The following is a 25654-nucleotide window of genomic DNA, read 5'->3' on the forward strand; positions in this document are numbered from 1 at the left end:
AGAAATTAGTGGTGGACAAACCTTGGCTGTGCCTGTGCAAGTCCAAGGAAACTGGGACAGTGACATGGGTCTTGAAAAGGAGTTCAAAAAGTGGAGATGTCTATAAAGTCTCAGGAGCTTCAACAGAATGCCCCATGCTCAACTGAATTCAGAGGGTCCACAGGCTTGAGGTTCTACTTTCAGCTTCTTTTGTGAATAGGGCTCAAGTTATTCAAAGCTAGGCACAAAAGTTATACTTATCATGCATTCAGCATGCACAAGGTGTTTTATAGCCGTAACAGAATAAAAATTCACAGCACATACGTTGTTTTTAAAAAGGTGGATCTGACTGTAAGGTAACTCTGGATGGATACGGTATCAGATTAAAGTACTTTAGATTTGAATGCTTTATCAAACATCTGTACCACATCCCACCCCAAGTCATAGAATTATTGAATCATAGAATCAATGAGTGGGAAGGGACCTAGACAGATTATCTAGTCCAAACCCCTGCCATGGGCAGGAAGGAGCACTGGGGGGTGGCAGGAGTCATAAGACCCCCAGCCAGGTGCCTTAAGTCAAAGTAGGATGCATTCCCCCAGCATTCCAGGGACCCCTTGCTGGGCAGCTTGCTAGCCCTAGCCAGTACTTGTCTCTTCCAGGTGAACACTAGCTCAGGCCCACCCCCATGTTGTCACAGAGAAGAGCCAGAAAAGGCTCTGTTTCCTCTGCACAACCAGGGAGGGGGTGGGGGAACGGAGCCCCAGTGCCATGCAGATAGTCCCAGATTGCTGGGTTGAGTGTTGGGCTGGGTTTGTATAGCAGAGGGGCTCCCACCCCTAGTTTCTGGCATGGCCAAAATCTAGGCTACACAGTTTCATGCTACAGAGGCTGGCTGCAGCTGTTCAGAAGCTGAGGCAGAGGGAGAAAGCCCTTTTCCATACAAACCCAACCCAGGCCCCCTAAGACCTGACCTAGCAGTCTATGGGGTGTGTAGCACAGGGGTTCCGTCCCCTCCTGTCCTTCCCCCAAAGCCACTGCTGACAGTTGCCAGCTGGCAGGGGGCAGAGCTTGGGAGAGGGGTCACTCTGGCAGCCTTCTGAGAGGGTACAGGAGCGCACCCTGCCTGCTGGCCTTGGCCATTGAAGGCAGGCTCCAATCCCCTGCCAGCAAACAGCGAACATCTTCTCAGTTCACTCCCACTCTAATTTATAACACTTTAAATCAGAGGTAGTCAAAATATGGCTTGTGGGCTGGATTCAGCTCACCAACCTATTCTATCTGGCTCACAGGACCCCTAAAAAATATAGAAAATTAATATTTATCTGCACCTGGCTGCCTGTCAAAGATGACAGAAGGCAGGGGCAGTAGGACCCAGGGGAAGCTGGCAGAACTCAGCAGCCCAGAAGCAAGGCCCACCCAGCCCCCTCCCAGGGGTTATATGCTGTAGTCTGTTTGGGATTAAATCAGAACTTCCTGTTGTGTTTGCAGTAGGAAGCTAGAGAGCAGAGAAAGTCATCTCTCTGCTGGGAAGGCTTTTTGAATGAACAGGGTACTTTGACTCTAGGGTCTCTGGGAATAGTTACAGTCTTCTGTGGGAGTCGAACACCTGTCAAGGGGTGGGCCTACCCATGCAGTCTTTGACACCTTGCCAAAACCTGATAAGTGATCCTCCATCTGAAATAATTGCCTGCCCCTGCTTTAAATAAAGGACAATTGCAAGAGTGCTTCCACCAGGGGCTTTGTGAACATCTATATTTAGCCTAAAAGGCCACACGGCTTTGCCCTCCTTCTTTCAGCTAAAGAGCTGTTTGTGGAAAACCTTCTGAAGGAAATCTAGAATGTTTCATTTCTATTATAAATACCATTGATTGATTGTTTTACAGGAATAGTAGTGTAAATAAGGAGGGAGAGGTGTGAGCACCAGCCTCAGATGCTGCCCAAAGGGGGAGCACAGAAATAACAGCTGTTGTGCTGCTGACCAAGTTGCCACAACCAGCTAGGGTGCATAACTGCCTGGTAGTACCTAAAAACTCCAAGGTGAGATCACGGTCCCATTGTGCTAAATTCTGAATATAAAGACAGCACTTGTGCTAAGGAGCTCATACTTGACACAGACAATGTAGAAGAAAGGAATTTTGCAGAAAGGGAACCAAGGAACTGACTGATTTGTTCAATTTCACACTAAAAGTCTGCGGCAGTGTCAGCAGAAAATGCTGAAAGCAGAAAACGCTCAAGATCTTGATCCCACGCTCGAGTCTTTTTTCTTCTCTTCCACCCCAGTCAGCCTCTGTGTTTGGGTGTTATGGGTGGAGCACTTACTGTTTCCAGTATAATCTGCTGAATGGCAAGTAGGCCAGAGAAGTTGAGTAGTTTTCTCTGGCTCCACAGCTTGGAATTTGACCCCTACTCCTGGACCATGAGCTGTAAAAGGCTACCTAATCATTCAGGCTGGCAAATCAAAGACAGCTAGACATAATGCTAGCCATATCTCTCCCTTGTTCTTCACTGGCTTCAGAAACTGTCATGTCTTAACCAGGTTAGCCCCGGGGGCTGTTAGGCTTGGGAGGACCTTTGACAGCTTTGATTTTACTGAGCTCCATTCCAAACTATTTAGTTGGTTTACACAAGCATATCGCACTCCCTAGGCTACCCCAATCACCATTCAAAAGCCAACATTTGGCAGCATTCATCTCACAGTTCTCTCGGAAACACTACAGCTCTCCTCCGTATCTGTGGTAACTGTTCACTAGCTGATGGCAAATTCTGAATTTTTAAGTCCTACATCACTTCACATAATTATTGCCAAAGTGATCATGTACTGAGATAAGTCTGGAGTCGAAAAGTAGACTTATCCACCTTCAGAGTTCAGATAACAGGCTTGCTGTTTTGGAATTCAAAAGTAGTCGGCTGTGTCAGGAAGGATTTCAATAGAAAATTAAATGGGTTTGCATATTGCTCTGCATGACAGATTTTTATGTTAGCCTTCAAGGTCTTCATGATCTAACCAAGCATGTAGAAGCCGGGTATATATTTCTGAGTGCTGTAATATTTGCTTTTATTGTGAAGAACCCTGAAATCTAAGCAATGAAATAGGACTGTTACCCAAAATTATAATTTTAATGTATTCACTTTTGATGAGTTTATAATCTGGTATGGGCTATTTTTTTTATGTTTTTTGTTAACAGTTTTTTGGGTATGTTTCTCAATTAGCTTTCCACTCAGAAGGAATTTACTCTCTGGCTATCTTTTTCCCTGAGGAAAAGGAATGTAGACAAGAAAGATGACTCTGCAATTATCTCTTGACTGGAAGTAACTGCAGCAGAAACTGTGTTCATTTTTTTTCTTTCTTTCTGATAAAATGCAATTAGTACTCTGCTTACCTCTTTTTGCGAGATGTTTCCAGACAACATTATTGTTAAGCAACATATGCTGCCACTGCAGCCATCCTTTAAATATGCAGTTGAGACAGTCAGCTCTGTTCCAGTGACAGAAAACATCAAAGCAACAAAACAGTATTTTATCTGATGAGGGTAACAATATCTCAGCTAATAAAATGGCTCTCATCCCTACCCACGGCATAGATAAGGAAGCTAAGGACCTTTGGATACCCTTTGTTGGTGTGCCAAGTTGCAATTATCCTATGACAGGGCCCTTCGGGATTTTGACTGATGAAACATTTTGGAAGAAAGGGCTTAAATAAGGGAATTTCATTGGATTTTGAAATGACACCACAAACACCATAGTTGGCAAAAACAAAAACATTTTAAGTATAACTAGGAAAATGTGGCCTCATTTAATCTGCCTGTGATGGCCTTGACTCATTCACTTCTTTGCATAGTATCTAGAATGTAAACAACTTGACTTCTAAGGTACTGTACTGACCTTTTTTGGCACTTAGATCAAGTAGTGTCTGCAACAAAGATGAGAAACTTTCAGGACTTCAGTGACTTGCCAAACTAAGTTATATTTAAACATAAAATAACACAGGAATGCAGTCGTTAGCTAAAACAGGCATAAATGAGGCACTGAAGAAATACGCAGCTCCTCAAGAGAAAAATGGGCTAAGTACAGACATTCAAAAAGCCCAAGGCAGATCTAATCTAGGTGGATTTCTCTAAGCTGCATAGATTAGATCGTGAGCAAACAGCTTGCATGCACTTTTTGTTTGGAGGAGATAGGCATTTGCTTGCAGTGGCCAAGGTCAGAAGATGCGGGCACTCCCACATGCATCCCAGCCTGCCAGATATTGCTGAGGGCAGCCAAGCCTAGCCAAGTACAGGCCACCCTTGATTAACTGTCCAGCAAACACCCACAACTGCCTGCTGTCAGCCACAGAGAGTGGGGAGCCAGCACAGAATCTGTCCCCAGTTGTGCTGCGGCAAGAGAAGGGGACCAGGGAAAGCAGAGGCCCCTGTGGCTGGAGCTATTCCCCTGCTATTGTCCCTGTCTGGCTGGGCTGGCCAGCCAGCCAGGCTACACAGCTCCCCCTCCCCTGCTCACCAAGTTGCTGCCCTGAATGGTGAGGCAGTGGGGGGCATGGGACAGAGGTCCCTGCCATGGCCCCAGCCCCCACCTGAGCTAGGGTCTGCCCAGCTAGGGTCTGCCCTCACAGTGGGGGCTTTTCCTCCAGTGCTGTACCTGCCTGGCTGTGCAGCCCAGCTGGCTGGTCAGCCCATTCATGCAGGCACAGTAGTGAAGGAAAAGCCCATGCTGCAGTGCCCCACCAGCTGGGCACACCCCAGCTCAGGGGGCCAGAGATAGGGCCATGGCAGGGTACTCTTTTCTTCCGCTGCTGCTCAGATGCAGTCACTTATGGGGAGGGAGAAGGTGGTGGGGTGGTGTAGCTTAGCTGGGTGGGGACAGCATTAGGGGAAAACCCCATGCTGTGCGGCCCCTTCCCAGCTGAGCAGACCCCAGCTCAAGAAAGGGGTTGAGAGCCCACCTGGCTGATGGGCATAAGTAGGACATAGGGCTGCGAACCACAGGCTTTGCTGCCTCCACTCTGCGACAGCCCAGGGGTGGGGTCAGCCCAGTTTATCCAGAGCAGAGGAGTGCCAGCAGAGGGTAGCCCACCTGCCCTGGGGAGGGGGGGGCTGCAAAACATCCTGGGATGCCAGGGAACTGCAACCTAATTTGAGTCGGGAGGTGATCTGGGACAGAAAACTTCTATAGACTGCGCTAATGTAAACTGATTAAATCTGATACTATATCCATCCAGGTCTATTTTAAACCAGGTTCTGAGATTTTTAAACCAGTCTGCCTGAGCAAAACTTATATTCTATTACAGGTTTAGACTGGTTTCCCATCACTTATACCAATCTATGTGTAATTTCTGTACCTAGCCATGATTACCTTGCAGTTTCAAGATGACCTAAAGTTGGCTAACTTTGACCTATTTTTTCTTCTTTACTGAGTCTTACCATAGGAAATAATGGTGAGATTTTTTAGTTGCACATCTTGGAACTGGCAGCGCCCCCCTCCCCTCTCCTCCCCTCCCCTCCCCTCACTTTCCAAGAGCTATGGTAAGTTTAAATCTGGGAAACTCTGGAGATTGGAAAGTCTCTGGGCATAATTTGGGAAATATGTACACGTACAGTGCTGGGCAGATACCCACACTAACTCTGAGGTAGCTGCAAAATCACAAGTACACTCCTCTGCTTGAGTTAATTAGGGCTAATTAGTCCAAGTGAAACATTGCTCTGATGCAGCTGTATTGAATCTAGGACTCATGCTAGTATGGTATTACATTATACTTTATAGACCTACTTTGGGTACCAGAAGACAGCCTCTGGAGAAGGATTTTTATCTCAAGATTGTGCAGACATACACATCCATTATTCCACGTCAGCTGTCCCTGAAGTAAGCTCTCCCCACAAAAAAAAATTCAATACCTTTTTCTGGGGTATTATTTTGTACATCTCTATGGGTATTGCAGTTCATCCATACCATGTAATCCCAGTCAGAGACAGATTATTTTCCATTTCTTTGTTACTTTTATTATAAAAAGGAATGGATCAGATACTGTACTGCAGTCAGAGTTGTTCTTATGTCTGGGACTAGGAGAAGTGATTAAATTGGTATTATTCCACTTTTAACCCCCACCACCACATTCATATCCCATTCCTCCTCTGCTCTGTGGCCAGAGTTCAGATTGCCTCCCAATATAAAGCAGAGCAGGCAGAACTCCCATAAGTCATTACAAGTAATTTATTGGGCTGGAAGGCGTGCAAACACACAGGCTCCTATGGCAAGTCTTATGGGTTCAAGGTGTAAAAGTGCAAGATTTAGCCCATTATTGTGAGACTTAACATCCTGAACATTTGAAATAAAAGTTCCTTTTATTCATTTATTCCATCTGAATCTGTGCCTAGTTGGAAGTTCGCTCTTTTAGAATAGCTACATTAGTAACAATATGAAGATCATGAATAATCTGAATGGGGGAAAGAACTATAATTAGATAACTGGTATCTTTTAAGTTTTTCTCTTGAGATTATTTCTGGGGATATACCAAATTTCCTGCGCCGTGGCCTCTGAGTATGAAACTAAGGATAGCCTACTGAAACAGATGTATTGGCACAGCACAACAAAGGAAGAGGAGGACAAAAGTCAACAATACTGTTAATGAAAAAAACCATTAATCCATGTAGCAAATGTTTCCCTGAATTAAAAAAAGAAATAACACTACCAATGTAAATGTTGGTTACATTAAGTAATCCATCATCAGGGTTTTAAAACTAGATGCACATAAGCATTTATTTATACTTTGAATAAATGGCCTTATTTAAGATGCCTGAACATGAATTTTGAGCAGCCTTGTTTTAAAATCTTGGCCCATGTATATAAGGAGGAGGGGGGTTGTTGTTTTAGAGATTTTTTAAAATCTGTGAATAAGAAAATGTCTAAAGTTTCCTTACAAGACTTTATAGTCCAAACTAGTTGGACACTAATCAATAATACTAGCATTCAACCCTTAAATTGCCCCTTTCATTTTGAATGATCCCCAAGCCCTTTTGTTTGTGGCAGTCTGCTCTTTTATTGACTTCCTCCTGGGCTCATCTAAACAAGACACTATGTTGCCTCAGCAATGCAATACGGTGCCATAGGGCAAAAACCATGATGCCGCCGCTATGTCGCTGTAGCAATGCACTCCCTCAATATAACGCATTGCTATGGCAAAATAACCATGTGTGGCCAGCACAGCACAGTATGGGCTGTTACTGTGCTGTTTTTTAGTACTTCCAAAAGGAAATACTAAGTGATGGTGCAGTAGCAAAGGTGATTTTTGGCCATGTGTAGATGTGCCCCCTGTTATTTAAAATCGTGCTGCCTCTTTCCCTTCTACCTCCTTTCTGCCTGTTGTTTTTACTACTTTTTTAATTTAGCCCATTGTCTCTTAATTGTCAGGCATACGCTGTCATTCAAATTGTTTATCTACACCTGTCCTTACACCATAAACAAAATCAGAAATATATGTAAAATCATTTTATGTTGCCAGGTGTGTGGTAATGGGCAAACTCAGAAGTGCTTCACATTTAGTTTTGCCAGAACTTGGATCTGGGGCTCAGAAGATTCCCAGCTGTGAAACCCAGAGACAACTAGTAGGCAACCATTGAGCCTCTGGATCATGGTGTACACGAGAAATCTAGTCAGATGCCTGATTAATCAGTTTGTTGCTGACAAGCTCAATTCAAGAGCAACATAGCTTGTTACAAGTTTCTCAGTTATCTGTCTCGGGAGTCTAAAGGGGGGAGGAGGTCTAGGGTAGCCTCTACTCCTCCATAGTCTTGCCTTAGCATACATACTGAAGGTCTTGGTGTGATCTATACTGGCCAGAGATAAGTACTGAAAGCAGAAAACAGTTCAGTGAAAAAATCAGCTTTGGGTAAGGACCAGAGGTTTGTCTATATTGAGTCCCCAGCACTCCTGAGAAAGGTGGCTCCTGATCCTGCCCTGCCCATCTGTTCCTGCTCACATACAGCAAACCTAGAAGTATATAGGGCATTTTTACATGTGGGGGGCTTTAATTAGAACAGCTCCAAGAGCTGCTTTCGTTAAAGCTCCCAGAGCATCTCAAGATATCAGTGTCCCCGCACTTCAAAACGGTGGTGTGGGTGCTTTATCTAAAGTTTGTTGAATGAGCTTTAGTTAAAACACTCCTGCCACCATTGTGATACACAGGGACGGTGATACCTAAGATGCAGAGGCTGGATGGAGTATAGTAATTACCACACTCCAACAGACTTGATTAATCAACTCTGCTCCAACACACTGTAATTAAAGCACATCAGAGAAGCCTCCTGGCTTGTGTATAGGTGCCCCTAGTGCTGAAACTACTCCAAGGGTGTTCCCTGTCCTCAAGTCACTAGAGACAGAAATGACAAGAATAGCCAGAGCAGTTTTGCTGCCACATTTCTGGATTATTATATCCATGCAGCACCACAGTAACCTACTTAGCTGTCATCCAATGCTAATTAACCTGCCTAGGGTGCTGTGCAGACACAGCTACACTGCTTCTGGGTTAAGACATAGTCCACAAGGAGCAGCGCAACCTGCTGAGCAGTGCCACTTAGTCATAGTAAGCTCACTATGCACACAGCCAAGGGGACAAGTCACAGGGGACAGAGGAATAGGCAAGAGTGCTGTTTCTTGGGATGAGGCAGAGGTGTCTGACCTGAGCTTCTAGCCTGAGAGCACTTGCTTCCTGTCATTTGTTTCTATCTCTGTGTCAGAGAAACAGATAAATATACCTATTGTAACAAAACACATCACACTAGGAAAGTATCTGGTTTCATGTTGCTAATTTTTTCTCCAAGTAACCTTCAAATTCCCCCAAATCTGCAGCCACTTCAATGCTGTTGACTTCAATGGATTTAGTTCTAATTTATACCAGAATAAGGGAAAGAATATTGAAGCCCTATCATTTTGAGGATGACCACTATTATCAGAAATGTAACATGACTACTGTCAATAACACACCCTCCTTGCATAAAAATGATTTTCACCAAGGAATTGAATATTTACGGCATTTACAGTAGCTAGAAATACTTACAGTAGTTATTGTTGTTGGAGTCATTAGTCTAGTTGAAGTTAAGCTGGCATGTTTTCCCTCTGGGCAGAATTCCTCAGTCTGATTGTCTCCTCATAGGTCTCGGCTTGCCAGACCATACTTGATATCTTCAGGTTTGGAGACTGGAGCTTTTCCAAAAATTAATGGCTTTTCTCGGTTATAGATTGAAATGGTTTTCTTTTGTGAATTAGCCTATTATTGAATAGCAAAGCTATTGAATTCCAGAGCATTTAGACTGAATGGCTGAGAAACACAGATAATAGAAAAGACGCTCTGTTTGCCACCAAGTCACGTAGGTGCTTGGGAATCGTTTCTTAGAGGTTTAGTTACATGGAAACTTTATACTCCATATGTAGTTTGAAGAGAAAAATGAAACAGAAGCAAAGGAAGGCAAAAAAATGTTAGCTCTCTCGTCAAAACAGGAGGTCATTTTTTACTGGTGCTATTTTTCTTTTAGCATAAACACTCTGTACCTTTTATGGGGAAAGGACAGGTATATAATTATAATGGCAAAAAGGCAAGGGGACTAACTACTAAATAGTACCTCAACTAAATCTAGCATATCTGTTTCTTCTGTCCACCTCTAAGCAGCAATAAATGAAGGTAACTTAGCCTCCTGCTTTTATAGGAATGTTACTGTTTCATTACTCCAACCCATAGATTTACACATCTTAAGGCTAGAATGGACCGTTACATCATCTGATTTTTACCTTCTGCACACACAAACTATGTAATTTCATCCAGTGTTTCCTGTACTCAGCTCTATGACTTATGTTTAAAAACAGCATACTATCTTCAGTATCTATATGTCTGATACCCAAATTAGACCTCTCTTTCTCCCCGCAAGAGTATAGTAGTAGAGATGAGCAAATACTACTGCTTACAGAAAAATCAGTGTGTAAAGTTAGCAAGCCAATCTTGGAATATGACCAGCAACAGGGGCTCTTAGACTTTTCTTCTGCTATCATTCAATGGCACAGTGCTTATTATTATTATTACAAGAAGTACTTACTGGAGGCTTGGAGGTCTGGGCATTGTGACCCCAATGATACTACCAAGTTTGAGCTGCTTGCCTTGCACTTTGTCTGGAACCCAAACTCTGGCCTCATGTATGTATAAAAATATTAACAGTTAATTAATATTTAACAGATGTAGATGAAACAATGAGGATAGATAATTTAAAGATTTTACTTTAAACACGCAAAAGAAAGAAATTTAGACTATTGCTCTGTCCTGCATTTGTACTACTGGGCCCATGTATTTAAGATCCCACAATTCTGTATCTGGAAAGTTGCCAAAATGGCTGATCTCTCTGTTACAATAGCTACAACAGGGTGGAGTAAGGGCTGAACTACAAATTTATCTCTGACTTTCCAGAATGGTACTATAAATTAGATTTATTTCTTAGCAGCAACATTTGTATTAAAAAATGCTGAAGAAAGGGTTAATTCAAGACAATGCAATTAGAATCACAAGTTCTGGCCCATCTACTTTTATAATGTGGGCAGAGTATTCATTCCATAGCAAACTGAAAATACAACGGAAAGTCCGTAAGAAATTACAATGGAGATGTTGTCTGGTTTTAGTTTAAAAACAAACAGCGCTCTATTTACAGAGCTGCAACAGAACATTTATTTGGACTGCATATTTAGTTCTGCAGGGGGCATTGTTATCAACCATAGAATCCATCTCAGCAGGAGATACTGCTACACTGCTCACTTTCCTTTAAAAAAAAATATTCATTGATTGCATATATGATGTTTTACTTTTTGGTTAGAAGATACAATATTATGAAAACCAGTAAATTAGCATAAAATGATGTGAGAATGATTTTAATGGAATTAAACAGGGAAGTTTCCAAAACATTTCTATTGGTGTGCACAAAGATATTGATATATATGTTGTTGCTAGAAACCAAAACTTTGTATTTCAATTCAGCTGAGCATCACCTTGTTTTAATTCAGAAATCCAGGCAGTTGATGTTGCCAAAGGGCATGTGCTAAGCTGTATCTCAGACTCGGAAAATAGTTCTGTTGGAAGCAAGGACCGGATGGGGTATGTGTTGAAAGTCGTTTGGAGAACTGATGTCAGTTGGAGCTTTTGCACTGACTTTACTGTCAAACTCCTTGCTCTCATCTAGATCATCCCACAGGCAACGCGTAAGTGCTGCCAGCACAGGAACACAACTCCGCATCACCGCCTCAGTGGCAGGGCACAACTTTCTACTACAACTGCTGCTGCCAGGCACTGGTTCCAGCTAGGCTGCAACCCCATATCTGTGCCCTGTTGGCAGCACAGATACCTGGAGGGGCACATGCCCCCCTGTATCTCCCCAGTCTATCACCAGTGAATCATTCAGCCATTTTGTCCTTTGGAACCACTACTATCCCATGCAGTTAGTTTATAGTGAATCTGCTTGTTTCACTGACTAGTCCACTCATCGAAACCTGCCCGCTTCGGTAATTTCCTCTGTGCTCCAACAGAAGCCTAGCTGAAGCCTAGCAGAAGAAGAGCTATAAATCCCTCCTTAGGCATCTCTGCTTTTAGCCCCAACTTCCCTCAGCAAGTGGAAATAGGAAGTTTCTGCTGCCATTTGGATTTTTTTTGAAGATATGTAGGGTTTGGCTTTGCATGAATAAAAGATGGGTACGTATCATGCAATACTGTGTTGTTTTAGATCAAAGTTTTTCTGCTTGTTTGTAGTGTGTTATGAGTAGCTCATTAGATAAAGCCCAGGACTCCTCAGCTTAATTCAAGCTGTGTTCTCTCTCTCCTACCCATTTCTCACATTGCACGCTATTATGGCAGCGTTTGCACTTATAAGCCATTGAGTGATGATGCATTTCCTGGCTATATTGTTCAAATTCTGAATAAATATCTTTCTCCATTGTTTTGAAATTTGGGAGAGCGTTGCCCAACATACAATAACCTTTTCTTTTTTTTTTTGTAATGAAATTATTTGCCAGAGTGTTTTTTTTTTCCTTATTATTTTTTGTACAGGACCAAAATGTTTAGTTATGTGTTGGACAGCATCTCACTTGTTAACATCCTGTCCAGCAGCAGTGGAGGCTACTTGAGTTCATTGAATCACTAGCTTGAAGATTTACAATCTAAATTGGATTGTTGCTTATCCCCTGTTGTTAAGTGGCCCTAAGCATGTTTTCCTGGTGTTAATCCAGTCACTATTCCTCCTATCCAGAGTCAGGCTGAGAATTCAGACAATTCATGCCTGACCCGGACTTTCAGCATTTCAGTTCTATTCGTGACTCGTCATTTTCCATTGTACCTTAGCCATTATTATATTATTATGATCACCCTGGCCAAACTGGTCAGCATCTCCTTTTTTCTTACCAGACCAAGTACACAGCTGGTGTAACTCCAAGCCAAATTCCTTTGTGATGAATTGCTAGCATTGTTAGGTTCCTGATGGGCCTTCTATCCGGAGATCAGTGGTGGAAAAAGGAAGTCTCCATGATATTCCACTCGTCATACTGTATTACTGAGTCTTTTCCTTATCCACCACTGCTCCTGAGATCCTCCGCTCAAGAGGAATGGAAGAGGTTTTGCAGTGCAGAGCTGCATAATGACATAAAGTCTTTGATACCATTCTCGCAAGGTTGGAAGCAGACAATGCACATCTCCCCCATACATACGGATCCCCAGAGAACACTCTGAGATGAGAGAAGGGACAATGCAGAGAAAGCTGCTGAAACAGACACCAACTCGAGTATTTAGGAATGGGCAGATGTGCACAAATCTTCACATAGTACTTCCAGTTTTCACTAACAGCCTAAGTATTCAATTCCCCTCTCCAACCCCCACCATCATTCACAATCCTTTTCTTTTTCCTCACCTGACTAATTTCAGGGCCTGTTCCTTTTCTATTCTCAAATTCCTGCTGATGCTTGGCTGGGTAAATGTTTTGTTTCCAGTCAAAGAGTAGCATTTTTAATGATGTTTTTTTCTCTTCCTCTGCTCTTCACATATGAATGATCACAAATTATAGATTTTTCTTTTCATGATACTCCACAAGCATTGGAGAGGCAAGTTGTTCTGTACGACTAAGCAAATGACACTTCTCATCACTAACACTTATCCCAATAATAAATGCTTTTCACATTTAATTTGTAACATCTGATTTTTACAAACAGGAGATGAGTGAAGCAGTTTGAATTTCTCCAAACTTTGGCCAAGCTGTAAATGAATCCAATCTGAATGATTTTTGAATTTCAAAATATTTAGTGTAAGCATTTTCCTCTGCCCCGGTTTTTTTTTTATTTTGGAAGCTGCTATGAACTTTCAGGGTAAAACAAGACCTCAGGGGTCTGTTGTTATGAACTAAGCAGCCCTGTAGTTCAGCCAGAAGCACAGATACTAGGCTGGATTAATCTCTGCACTGGAACAAAATCCAGTGCAGGATCTGTAAGGGGGTGTTTGTGCCTTTCTGAATATAGAGCCTTCAGGGGCTAATTTGGCACTCAGGGACAAACACATTATGCCCATACCATCTTAAAGTCCCTCACATGCATTAAAATGCCCTAGGACATCTGTGCAAAGGACTTTTGTAAGGAGGGGCAGAGACATTAAAACTAGGCAGGAAGGAGCCTTCAGTGGCTTGGTTATTTCCCAGGGGATTGTGCGTCTGCTGTGTGTTCCCTCTGTGCCAGCCTAGGACAAAGATGAATCAGGCCCATTATGAAAGAAATTCATATTCTAATGAGATTTACAGCCCAGTTTTGCAGTCTCAAGTGGTTCGTCTAAGCATCTGCTCTTTCATGCTGATTTAGACCAAACGTGAATGCTGAATCTTTTGAGAATCATAAACAAATTGTGTTAAATTACCATTAATGGTACCAAAGCACAAAAAGGAAAGGCGAGGTTGTTAATGGCATTGCTATTCTTAACTCAGTCTGCTATAACTGTAGATACGCAGCACTGCAGCACAAAGGTAATATATGTAAGATCACCCACTGTTCTGAGACCTCTAGACAAGCTAAGCACAGCAGGGTAAGTAGCACTGGAATTTGTTTTACAGGAAGCCTTCATTTCCTTGCTTTTGAGGGGTTAAGTGAGGCACTTCAACTACTGCTCTCCCATGAGGGTTATTCAGAGGAAGGGCAGCTTTAGTTTCCCCCAGGGGCTCCATGGGAGCTTTGGCAATGGAGGCTGCTGTCAGAGGAGAACAGCAGGATGCAATGAATCAGAGTATTCCCCAGCCACCTTGGCTGCATTCCCTTCCTAGCCAATGCCATCCACTTTTCAGGCTGCTGGGTCCCCAGCCATGTCCTCTTAGACTGCTCCTGACAGATGTGTGTCCACCAGAGACCTCATGCCCTGGTTTATACTGGCCTGAATCAGATACAGATCTGATCCCTTGTGTTTTAATTGTTTCTTTTTGCTTTCTATAGGGTTGGGGGGCGGGGGGAATTCACAATTCAAACTGAGCATTTTAACAGTAGTGTGAGTTGTGCATTTCATGATTCATATCCCCTGCCCATGCCCATGACAGGTTTTGTACAGCTACCTGAGACCAACATGGGCAAAGTATGTATCACGCCATAAACAAGTTCCAACCAGCTATACAGTTAGACCTCGAAAATGCGTGCTAACTTTGTAACTGGTTGCTATTCAGCTTTAATTTGCACAGAAAGCAGGGTCTCCCCTGTGACTGGGAGCCCTGTCAGCTGACCAGCTCTCCGCAGCAGTGCGCTATGTCCAGCCAGGGTTGGGAGTCCTGCACCTGAGGGGTCTTTCAGCCCCGGCAGTGCCTGGCAGTTGCAGACTCTGGATCTGCAGCCCCCTGCTTCAGTCTCCCAGTGAAGGGGCACACCACACACCGTGCACACCTGGGAGTAGGAGATCAGCTGAGAGGGTTCTCAGCTGCGGGAGCTTGCTTCTTGCTGGTGCAGGGGGAGACCAGGATTAGGTTCCCCCTACACCAGCAATAAGGCACGATGGGATCTAATGTGGGATCCCACAGTCACGATTCCTGCCATGCATGTGTGGATTGCATATAACACCCCATCATGCCTGTATCTGTTTCAGTGTTTCCTGAATGTATTGTTGTGAGATTTCATGTCTGTAAAACTGTTCTAGTTGCATGTGAAACAGGAAGGTTTACAAACACCCAAATGTTAATCTGAACTAATCATTCAAGACTTTAGCAACCTTAGCTCTATGATATTTTTTGCTGAGGGGAGAACAAGCATGTCACAAATTTATAAGAAAATTTATGTCAGAATTTATAAGAAAATGCGTATTTTGTTTCATGACTGTGGTCATATATGGCAGATTTTAGGACAAAACTGATCAACAAACTAATTGTATTAAACAAAGTTTATCATGGGGATGTTCTAAAGGAAATCCTTGAGGGTTGTTGTTTTTCTCAGTCTACTTCCATGACAAGTTTGTACTTCCTCTTGAACAATACATGAAAATGGTATTTCAAATCTTTCCTTTAAAATTTGACTCCTGCCAAGTGACTGACAAGTGATGTCATTTTCTAACCGTAATAGTTCCAAGATATTCATAGTTGAGGTTGTAATTCAGTTTGTCAGGTATTATAAATTGGATCATTCACAGAAAAAATCCTGAATGCTGGGTGGTGTAAAGAACTGGTGGAGCAACATTTTATATAAATTCTGTTTGTTGAAGTCATGCTGGGTAGAACATGATGTCATTTTTCACCAGAGTGGTGGCCACAGGACTCATAAATGATTATTTTAATCCAAATATTTTTCCTACATGATTTAGAGCTCACGCAAAGAAATATTTTTATAAGAAACTTTCTTCAGTGTTATCCAATAGAAATATGCTTTTCATTAATAGTAGCAGTAATGGCAGCAAAAGGCCTCGTCCATAGCCCGTTGAAGGCAATTGAAGGATTTCCTTTAATATGAGTGGGCTTTTGCTCAGACTCATTTTCATGAATTAATTTCATACAGAAAAAAACCTGATTCCAAACTCATTTGGCAAGAAGGCACATCAGTCTTTCAGACTTCCAGACTGTTAGAACATATTTATATGCATCCTGTAAACTAGCAGAGAAATTATTGCATTTGGCCAACAAGTGACTCAGTTTTGTTTGACTGCAAAGGTTTCTGTGTCTAATGAAATATGAAATCTTATTCAAAAATATATTATGCTATAGAGCATAACCTTTGCATTTTTGAGGCTAGAATGGGTAATCAGTTTTAATTTACACCTGCAGCAAACAAACATTCCCCTACACTCGATACACAGCCACACACATACATACATACTCTTTGGTCTTTGGACTATTTAACAAAAATTTCCTGTGAATATGTTATGAATTATTCATGGTTTCCTCCCATTGTGATATTTAATGATAAGAATTTGAGTGCAAACCAAATATTATAGAATTGCCATTAAAAAAATGAAGTCAAGACAGATCCACTATTCAGAAAATGTCTCATGTGTCAAATAGATTTGAATGCAGCATTACCACTTAGACACAATAATTAACCTTGTCATTTGTCCAACCATTTTTGTAAAAGTCTCCAAATTTGTCTTCAGTTATTAAAAATAACCAGTTATTAACAATAACATCCCTAAAGGAATATTTCTAAAATACAGCCTGGAGTGTTCAAAGCGTATCTTTGCCAGCAGTGAATACACATCTAGTAATGAAGCTGGATAGCAACAAAAAAAATGGATCATATGCCTGCTTGTCATATAAAGTATCCTTTCTGTCCATATGGCAAAACAACTTTGTTTATGAAGGGGTTACACAATTTCCAGTCCATAAATCCTGATTTTGTCTGTGCCTCAAACCGCAAATCCAATAACATTGTAAATTATGTAAAACTTGGAAAATATCTTTAAACCCTTGGGCTTCACATTGGATTTTTTATACAGTGGTTCAATATGTTGACTATAAAAAGGACTGAAAGAGTTTGTTGTTGTTGTTGATTTTGTAAAATATTTTTATGAAGTCAAGCAGAATACATAAATATGACTAATCAAAGTTTATATGAAATTTATTTTTTCTTGAACATTTACCTCATCCCATTCCATGCAATAACCCAGTAGTTTTCCATAATGAGCAAGGCCCTTCTCATTTATGTTAATAATTCTTTTGCCATCTATATCAAAAGGACCAGGATGCCCCAGCATGGTCTTTTCAGTAATGTCATACATGTGCACACGTTCACACACATGGGTTTGTGTATCAATGTATATGAACAAGAGCATAGGTAATGCTAAATAATTTGTTTCATTAAATCTAACTTCAGTTGTTTTTGTTTCTCATGTAAATTTCTTATTTTCATCTCAAACAGCTTTCCGGTTTTTCTACTTACAAACCAGCAAGATATGTGTGTCCCTTAAAGCAGAGCTGGTGACTGAGGTGTGAAAAGCTGCCATTCTTAGCGTTGCAGCATTCTGAACCCACTTTGCACAGTGGTAAATAACTACACCAAGCACAGCTCCTCTTCTTGTTTCTTTGATAATGCAGGCTCCTTCTCTATAATGCATTTTCTAGTGCTTTATTCAGATAACTTTGATGTCTTAAGTGATGGGACTTCCCCTATTTCCCTGCAAAGGTCACTATTTAGGCAAAAGAGATCTCACAGATTTCCCATTTTCCTACTTATAATGGCTTCTGCTACACAAGAAATGTTGCCTTGTACAGCACAAATGCATAGTAAAGCAGAAGGCTCTAGCTCAGCACTCAGGCTTCAATCCAGTAAACCAATGCATCATTTTAAGCATGTCACAGGCCTGTACTCACTTAGCATCCAATGTCTTCTCCAACACACACATGCTTTCTCTCTGTTTATACCTTGTCTTTTTTACCTACGTTACTCCGGTAAGGGAAGAAATATGTAAAAAGCCATGATTCATTTCTTTATACTTCTCTGCCTTAGTTGTAGACAGATGTAGCCTGCACTTACTCATAATGCCACAGAGCAACATGTTTTTTTTCTCTCTGCTATCCACCACATCAGAGATGGACAGCAGAGAGAAAATAATTTCTCTGCCAATAATCTCTCTCTTTCCCTGATGCTAAGAGCCGTCAAATACTGGTATAGATGCTAGGACTCTCCTAGACGTTGCTGACTCAAATTATGCATAGTTAGGGTTTGATTCTGCTTTCATTGGGTGCATCTACATGTAAAATTAAGGCAATGCAATAAACTCCAGAGCAGTTCATACTGGCGTCAACTGCTCCCAGGTGCAGCATCTACATGTGCACCTGGGGCAGCAGCAATATGAGCTGGAGCGGAGCAAGCCCCCAGCTGGCTGGTCTGACCAGGCACAATTTACATCTCTGGTCACTGTCTACACATGCATTTCAGTATAGTAGAGTACTCCACCGTGGTACTGTCCCCAACAGTACTATCCTATGGCAGGATTAAGTAGTGTTCTGTTCCCTAATTATGGCACACATGTAGAGCTAATTAGTCCACTCTGCAATAAAGCACACATGTAGATACACCCATCGAGACTAAATTAAATTAGGATTAACACCACTGAAATCACAAGAGTTGTATAAATGTAAAATGAGTGTTAGCTGGTACCAAATTTGTAACAAGCATTCCCCAGAAGGAGTTCCTGCAAAGTTTTGCGCATAAAGTTTAAAATTCTATAGTCGTGTACCCAAGTGAATGAAAACAAGCTGGCCTTGTGAGGTAACTGTAAAAAAAGACTCGTTTCCCTGAGAAAAAAGAGGAAAACAGGAGCGTTTGCCTGAAGAGTCTCTCAGTATAGGCAAGCCTTCTAATATACAGTGGTCCCCATTAAAATCTTTACAAGTCCCCTAAATTTGTGGAATATGGCCAATAACATGAGAAAGTTAATTAGGCAAAGCCGTAAAGATTTTAATGGTGACCACTGTGTGAGTCAATTTATATAGCTTAAGAGTTTTTCTTGAGCCACATGAGAGCTGTAATACATCAGGGCTGCCAGGATCACAGTATTTATGTCTAAGTCCCCAGAAAACAAACCCCAGATACAAGTATTTGTTTTTAGTACACCAAATCCTATGAGTTTTCTCTGTTCAGCTGTTTTTCCATTACTGTGGATAAAGCCCTGTATGGTAAGTATCTTCTCCCTGTTTTGTCACATCACAGCTACTCCACATTTGCTGAAACCAATGTGCTTGGTTTTCTAGCAACTATTTTATGATCTATTTGAACACAAAACTTTCTTATCTTAACAACTGCACACAAGATAAGTATTTCTGAGGAACATTGGTTCTTTCCCTGAATTGCCTAAACTTCTAACATATTTGTTACAATATGTTAGGTCATCCTTAACATCTGCAAATACAGACATGCATGTAGTGTAATTCCATCAAGTCAAACTCATTGATATCAGGAGAGTGGTTTGTCAAGAAATATATGAAAGATCAGAATATTCTCTGTCACTCACCAAGCCATGAACTCTTCTCATGGCTACATGATCTCAGATTGCAATGATGTTTACACCAGCTTTTTCCCTACAACTACATAACCTCACTGAAATCAGTTCTGATTTACATTAGCATTCTGTAAGTAAGATCCAAATCACAACTTTCTCTATTATTTTCTCACAAATATAGCCAATAAAGCCACAGCATAAACATTAACACGTGTTAACAAATTACTTTTATCCTTAGATTCCTTGTTAAATTAAATCCAATATTAGTTATGAGTGTAATCCATTAATTAATGTTGACCCAAATTCCCTGTGGGAACACTGAAAATCCATTTGATGTTCCTGAGTTGACATTTGTATTTGTAAGTTAACTGAAAGGTGTGTAAAATGGTATATCATCATACTTTCCTGTTACTCTAACATCTGAAAATATCCCTCTGCTAAGGATTTAAAGTAAGTTTTATTGCATGAGTGTGTATATGCTATACCTTACAAATACTGGCTCACTCTGTTGTTATCATTTCTTGCAACTCGTCTTGCACTAATATCAACTATATCCCCTTGCACAAGCTTGCTTCTGTCATTGCCAATGCCTTCCCTGCAACACTTAGCATCAGGAAATGCCTTTCTGTAACTCAGCTTATCCTTGAAAATCTTTTCTGAAACATATTTCTTCTTTGCTCCTTCCATACCTCTTAATCATTCTTTTTCTGCAATGAAGAGTTACATCAATCTTTCTGTCTCAGGATTTTAAACTGCCACCCATCACTATAGCATTTGAGTGCTTTCTGCTTACTGTAGGATCTGGGCGCTTATGAGCAGAAGTAAAATGCCAGATGGACTTCATAGTGTGTACAGCCCTTCTCTCCTTTTGGAATAAAAATCTTGTTACTTGGAGTATTTTTTTGTTGCTCCTGTTTTGGCTTTGCTAGTTGGCTGCATTATTTGCTTCAGGATTCTAGGGACTTTTATGGGAGAGGGAGAGGTTTTAAATGGATGGAGAGCCAGATCTAGATCAGCTTTATAAGCACGTCTGTTTATGCTTTAATACACCTTGCCCCAGGAGGGTATTAGTGCCTAGGATCCCTGTTCAGTGAGTGGTAAGACTGGGCACCTGCAGAGCACAATCTAGAGTGTTTAGCTGTTGAGCAAGAAAGTACCAAGAGCTAATCAATAGAAAACACTAGACACGGAGGGAATATGAAGTCCCACCCCTCTCTGGAGCTTAGATGCTTGACTCAGGGCTGCCAGAGGATAGATTCACAGATTGCAAGGCTGAAAGGGACCTTGGAAGATCATCAGGTTTAGCCCCCTCCACCAAGCTGGAAAGACAAAGAAAACAGTTGTTCACCGAGCCTTTGACGTATTCCCCTGATGTAGTGGTAAGCTGCTACCAAGTCCCCTCTCAGCCTTCTCTTTTTCAGGCTGAAGAGTCCCAGGTTCCTCAGCCTTTTCTCGTATGGCTTGCCATGCAAGTTCCTGATCATATCGGTGGTCTTCTCTGGACTTTCTCAAGTTTTACCACATCGTTATTAAAGTGCAGCACCCAGAACTGGACGCAGCACTCCAGTTGGGGTCTGACCAATGCCGAGTAGAGCAGAAGAATCACTTCTTTGGTTTTGCCGGAGATGAATGGATTGATGCATGCCAGAGTATTATGTGCCCTGCTGGCAACAGCGTTGTACTGCCAGCTTATATTCATACTGTAGTCTATTATTATCCTCAGGTCCCTTTCATTTGTAATGCAGATCATTTTGGCACCACCAAGCCAGTAGGTGTATAGGGGTTGTTAGTCCCCAGGTGGAACACTTTACATTTCTCAGTTTTCAACTTCATCTGGTTTTGACTCACCCAACTTGCTAACCTGTCTAGATCCATCTGTATTTGTAGCCTATCTTCAAGTGTGACCACACTTCCCCATAACTTGATGCTTATCTAACCAGTGGCAATCCACCACCTACCTTTCACATAATAATCTGATGATTAGAGCACTCAACCAGAACGTAAGAAACTTAGTTTTTGGTCCTCTTCAGCCTCAGAGGATTCAAATTTATATCCCCCATGCTAGGTAAATGGAGTGCCCATTATCCCTCCTGCTGAATTTGAATGATTATTCTGCTAACAGTGAAATACTTATGGAGCTAGAAGAAGGGAAATCAAGAAGGAGCCTATGAGGAGAACCCTCCCCTAGGGAGAGGGAAGAGACTCCTGGGTTATGTTCCTTGTTGCAAGGATTGGTATGCAATTTATATTAGTCAATGCATAAAAGCAGGAATAACTTTGGCAGATGGAACCAGAATACAGGTCTCCTAGCTTTCAGGAAAGGTCCTCATCACTGTGCTATAGAGTCATGCTCCCTCTTGCTTATAATCTTCCTGGCACCATGAAACCTGTATTCTACCCAGTAGACCAACTTCAGTAGGAAGTTGTGTGTCCCATCATAGATCAGGCACTCTCCTAAATTAGGAGATGTGGGTATGAGCCACTTCAGATTAAGGAGGACCTATACCCCAAGTCTTCTATTTCTTGTGTGATTGCTGTAACTGCTAGGCATTTGTCTAGAGGTGGGAGCTATCACCAGTATTCATTGACTGACAGTTGCCATGGATTCTGTGTGTCAATGTGAAATAAATGCCTTTAGAGCATAACTCCTTGGGAAATTAGATAACATGTAGGTACCTCTCCAGCTTCAATCTGGGTTGAAATAGAGTTTCGGTGGGAGTTAGACACTTAGGGTATTTAAAAATGTGCTCCTGGAGTGAGGGGGGGTTACTTTAAATACAGCATCTCCAAGACCTAATTTAGTTAAAGCTCCAGGAGCATCTCGTGTATTAGTGTCCCTGCCTTGAAAAACGGTGGCAGGGGCACTTTAACTGAAGGTCATCAAACAAGCTTTAGTTAAAGTGCTCCCACAGTTATTTTTCAGCATGGAAACACTGATACTTGGCATGCTGGAGTCTGCTGGAGCAAGGTAATTAGTACATTCCAGCAGACTTGATTCATCGAGTCTGGTCTGACACACTGTAGTTACAGCCTTACTGCACGTGTATATGTATAATATCATAGAATCGAATACACGTAGAATATGCTGCAAGAAACAGATACATTGTAGAAATTCAAGAATTGTCTCAATGCACCCATTCTAAAAGAATGACTACATGTAATCAATACCTAAATCTATGACTTTCTTACAACTTTGGATCATCCCCTCTCTAGGAAGGGTCTGTATAGAAGAAATCTTCGTAAAGATCTGCTTATACATTTCCTTCGTTGTTGTTCTCTAGAGGACACATGAACAGTCTTTTGAAATAGTCCATACTCTCTGCCTTTAAAATTGGCTTCCCCAGGAATTTGTGGGAAATGAAAGCCAACTACGTCTTCTTGTTCATATCTGCCCTTTTCTGTTTTTCATCATCAGCTAAAAGGAGGGGTTTCAGGGAGATGATATTGAAGACTTTTCTAGAAAATCTGAGAAAGAACAGATGAGGAAACATTATGTGTCTGTGTATTCCTGATACCTGATTATCTCATTCTCCATGTATAGATCTGAGGAGACCATCTAGGTTCATGCATGGTCTATGGTGATTATGCAAATCCAAAAATAAAATGTATACCTCACTCAATACATTTTGAAAGTTTAGGACCATGGAGGAACTTCAGCTGAGTACCTACATTTCTGTTACACCAAAAAAAAAACAGGTTGTTTCACTTTAAGTTAATTTGTAGCTTTGAGTACATGATTACATTCTTATCATTGGTATGGCCCTTGTTAGACAAATACTCTACATCTTCCTTTAGTGTAAAAAATAATGGCGCCCAAATTAAAACTTTGTTTTATTTTTTTCATACACTGGTAAATGTAAATCAGAGAATCAGAGAAAATGAGGGTTAGACACCTAGTCTAACCCCCTGCTCAAAGCAGGACCATCCCCAACTATACCATCTCAGCCAAGCCTTTGTCTAGGCAGGTCTTAAAAATCACCAAGGATAGAGATTCCACAACCTTTCTGGGTAACCTGTTACAGTGCTTTATTACTCTCCTAGTGAGCAAGTTTTCCCTCATATCTAACCTGAACTTCTCTTGCTGCAACTTAAAACCATTGCTCCTTGTTTTGTCATCTGCCACCACTGGGAACAGTTTAGCTCCATCCTCTTAGGAACCATCCTTTAGGTAGTGCAGGGTTGTTATTAAATCTCATCCCACTCCCCTCAACTGCCTCTGTCTTCTCTTCTTCAGACTAAATAAGCCCATATTCCCCAGCTCTTTAACTATTTTCATTGCCTTCCACTAGATTCTCTCCAATTTGTCAATAACCTTATTGTAGTGGGGGGCTCAAAACTGGACACACTACTCCAGATGTGGCCTCACAAGTGCCAAGTAAAGGGGGATAATCTTCTGGGAGCATTCCTATTAATGCAACCAAGTACGCTGTTAGCCATTATGGCAAGAAGGGCACATTGTCTCATATTTAGCTTATTATCCTTTTCTATAGAGCTGCTGCTTAGTCAGCCAGTCCCCAACCTGTTCTGGTGCATGGGATTGTTCCACCCTAAGTGGAGGACTTTGCATTTGTTCATGTTGGACCTCATGAGATTTTGTTTGGCCCAGTCCTCCAATTTGTCTAGGTCACTCTGAATCCTAGCCCTGCCCTCCAGTATATTAACTACTCCCCCATCTGCAATCTTTCATGAACATGCATACCTTCCCATCTTCCAGATCGCTGATACAGATACTGAACAAAACCAACCCCGGGACTGACGCCGATTCCACTCAATACCAGATGCCAAGTAGACATTGAGCCATTGATTACTACCTTTGAGCCTAACAACCAGCCAGTTTTCTATCCATCTTATAGTCCATTCATCTAGCCCATACTTCCTTAGCATGCTGGCAATAATGGGAAACTATATCAAAAACCTTTCTAACGTCAAGTTATATAATATCCACTGTTCCCCCCTCATTCACAGAGCCAGTCATCTCATCATAAAAAACAATCAGGTTGGTCAGGCATAACTTGCCCTTTGTAAATCCATGCTGACTGTTTCTAATCACCTTCTCCAAGTGCTTAGAAATGGATTCCTTGAGGACCTGCTCCATGACCTTTCCAGGGACTGAGGTGAGGCTAGCTAGTCTGTAGTTCCCTGGATCCTCCTTTTCCCCTGTCTTAAAGAGATGCATTATATTTGTATTTTTCCAGTTGTGTGGGACCTCTCCTAATTGCCACACATTTTCAAAGATAATGGCCAGCAGCTTTGTAATAACAGCATCAAACTCTGTCAGCGCTCTTAAGTGCATTGTGTCTGGCCACATGGACTTGTACACATCCAGCTTTTTAAATAGTCTCTAACCTGTTCTTTGGCCAGTGCTGACTGCTCACCTTCTCCCCAGACTGTGCTGCTAGGTTCAGTAATCTGGAGGCTGACCTTGCCTTTGAAGACTGTGGTAAAAAAGGCATTGAGTACCTCAGCCTTTTCTGCATCATATGTCACTAGGTTGCCTCCCCACATTTAGTAAGGGACACACTCTTTCCTTGATCTTCCTTTTGTTGCTGACATACTTGTAGAAACCCTTCTTGTTAGGGTTAGAATCATTCCTTGCTAGCTGCAACTCCTCCTTGATTTCATCCCTGCAAGCCTGAGCGACACTCTTATACACCTCCCCAGTCATTTGTCCAAGTTTCCACTTCTTGTAAGCTTCCTTTTTGTGCTTTACCTCACTGAAGAGCTCCCTGCTAAGCCAAGCTGGTCTTTTGCCATACTTGCTAGTATTGGGATGATTTCTTCCTGTGCCCACAGTAAGGTTTCTTTCAGGAACAACCAGCTCTTCTGGACTCCTTTTCTCCTCACACTGGCCTCCCAGGGAATCCTGCCGATCAGTTCCTTGAGTGAGTGAGTCAGTATTGTCAGGGTCCATACTGTCTGTTGCTCTCTCTCCTTCCTTTCCTCAGGATCCTGAACTCAATCATCTCATAGTCGCTGCTGCTCAAGTTGCCATCCACTACTACATTCTCCACCAGTTCTTTCCTGTGTTTGAGCAGCAGATCACTATAGCAGATACCCACTATGACAACACCCTTGTTGCTTTCCCCACTGACTGTAACCCAAAGATTTTCAACAGGCCTATCTCCAGTTTCATAATGGAGCTTTGAGCAATCACACAGCTCTTTTACATAAAGTGCAATTCTTTCTCCTCTTCTCCCCTGCCTGTCCTTTCTGAACAGTTTG

General features: G+C 41.8%; 1 protein-coding gene across 1 annotated transcript in view; it reads left to right on the top strand.

Moving 5' to 3' along the window:
* ADGRL4 (adhesion G protein-coupled receptor L4) overlaps positions 1 to 25654 on the top strand; it is a 168621-nt gene that overhangs the window by 94388 nt on the left and 48579 nt on the right. The gene's annotated exons all lie outside the window — the stretch shown is intronic.

This window comes from Crocodylus porosus, unplaced genomic scaffold, assembly GCF_001723895.1.
Source record: "Crocodylus porosus isolate Cpor-Errol unplaced genomic scaffold, CroPor_comp1, whole genome shotgun sequence".
Taxonomy (NCBI): Eukaryota; Metazoa; Chordata; order Crocodylia; family Crocodylidae; genus Crocodylus; species Crocodylus porosus.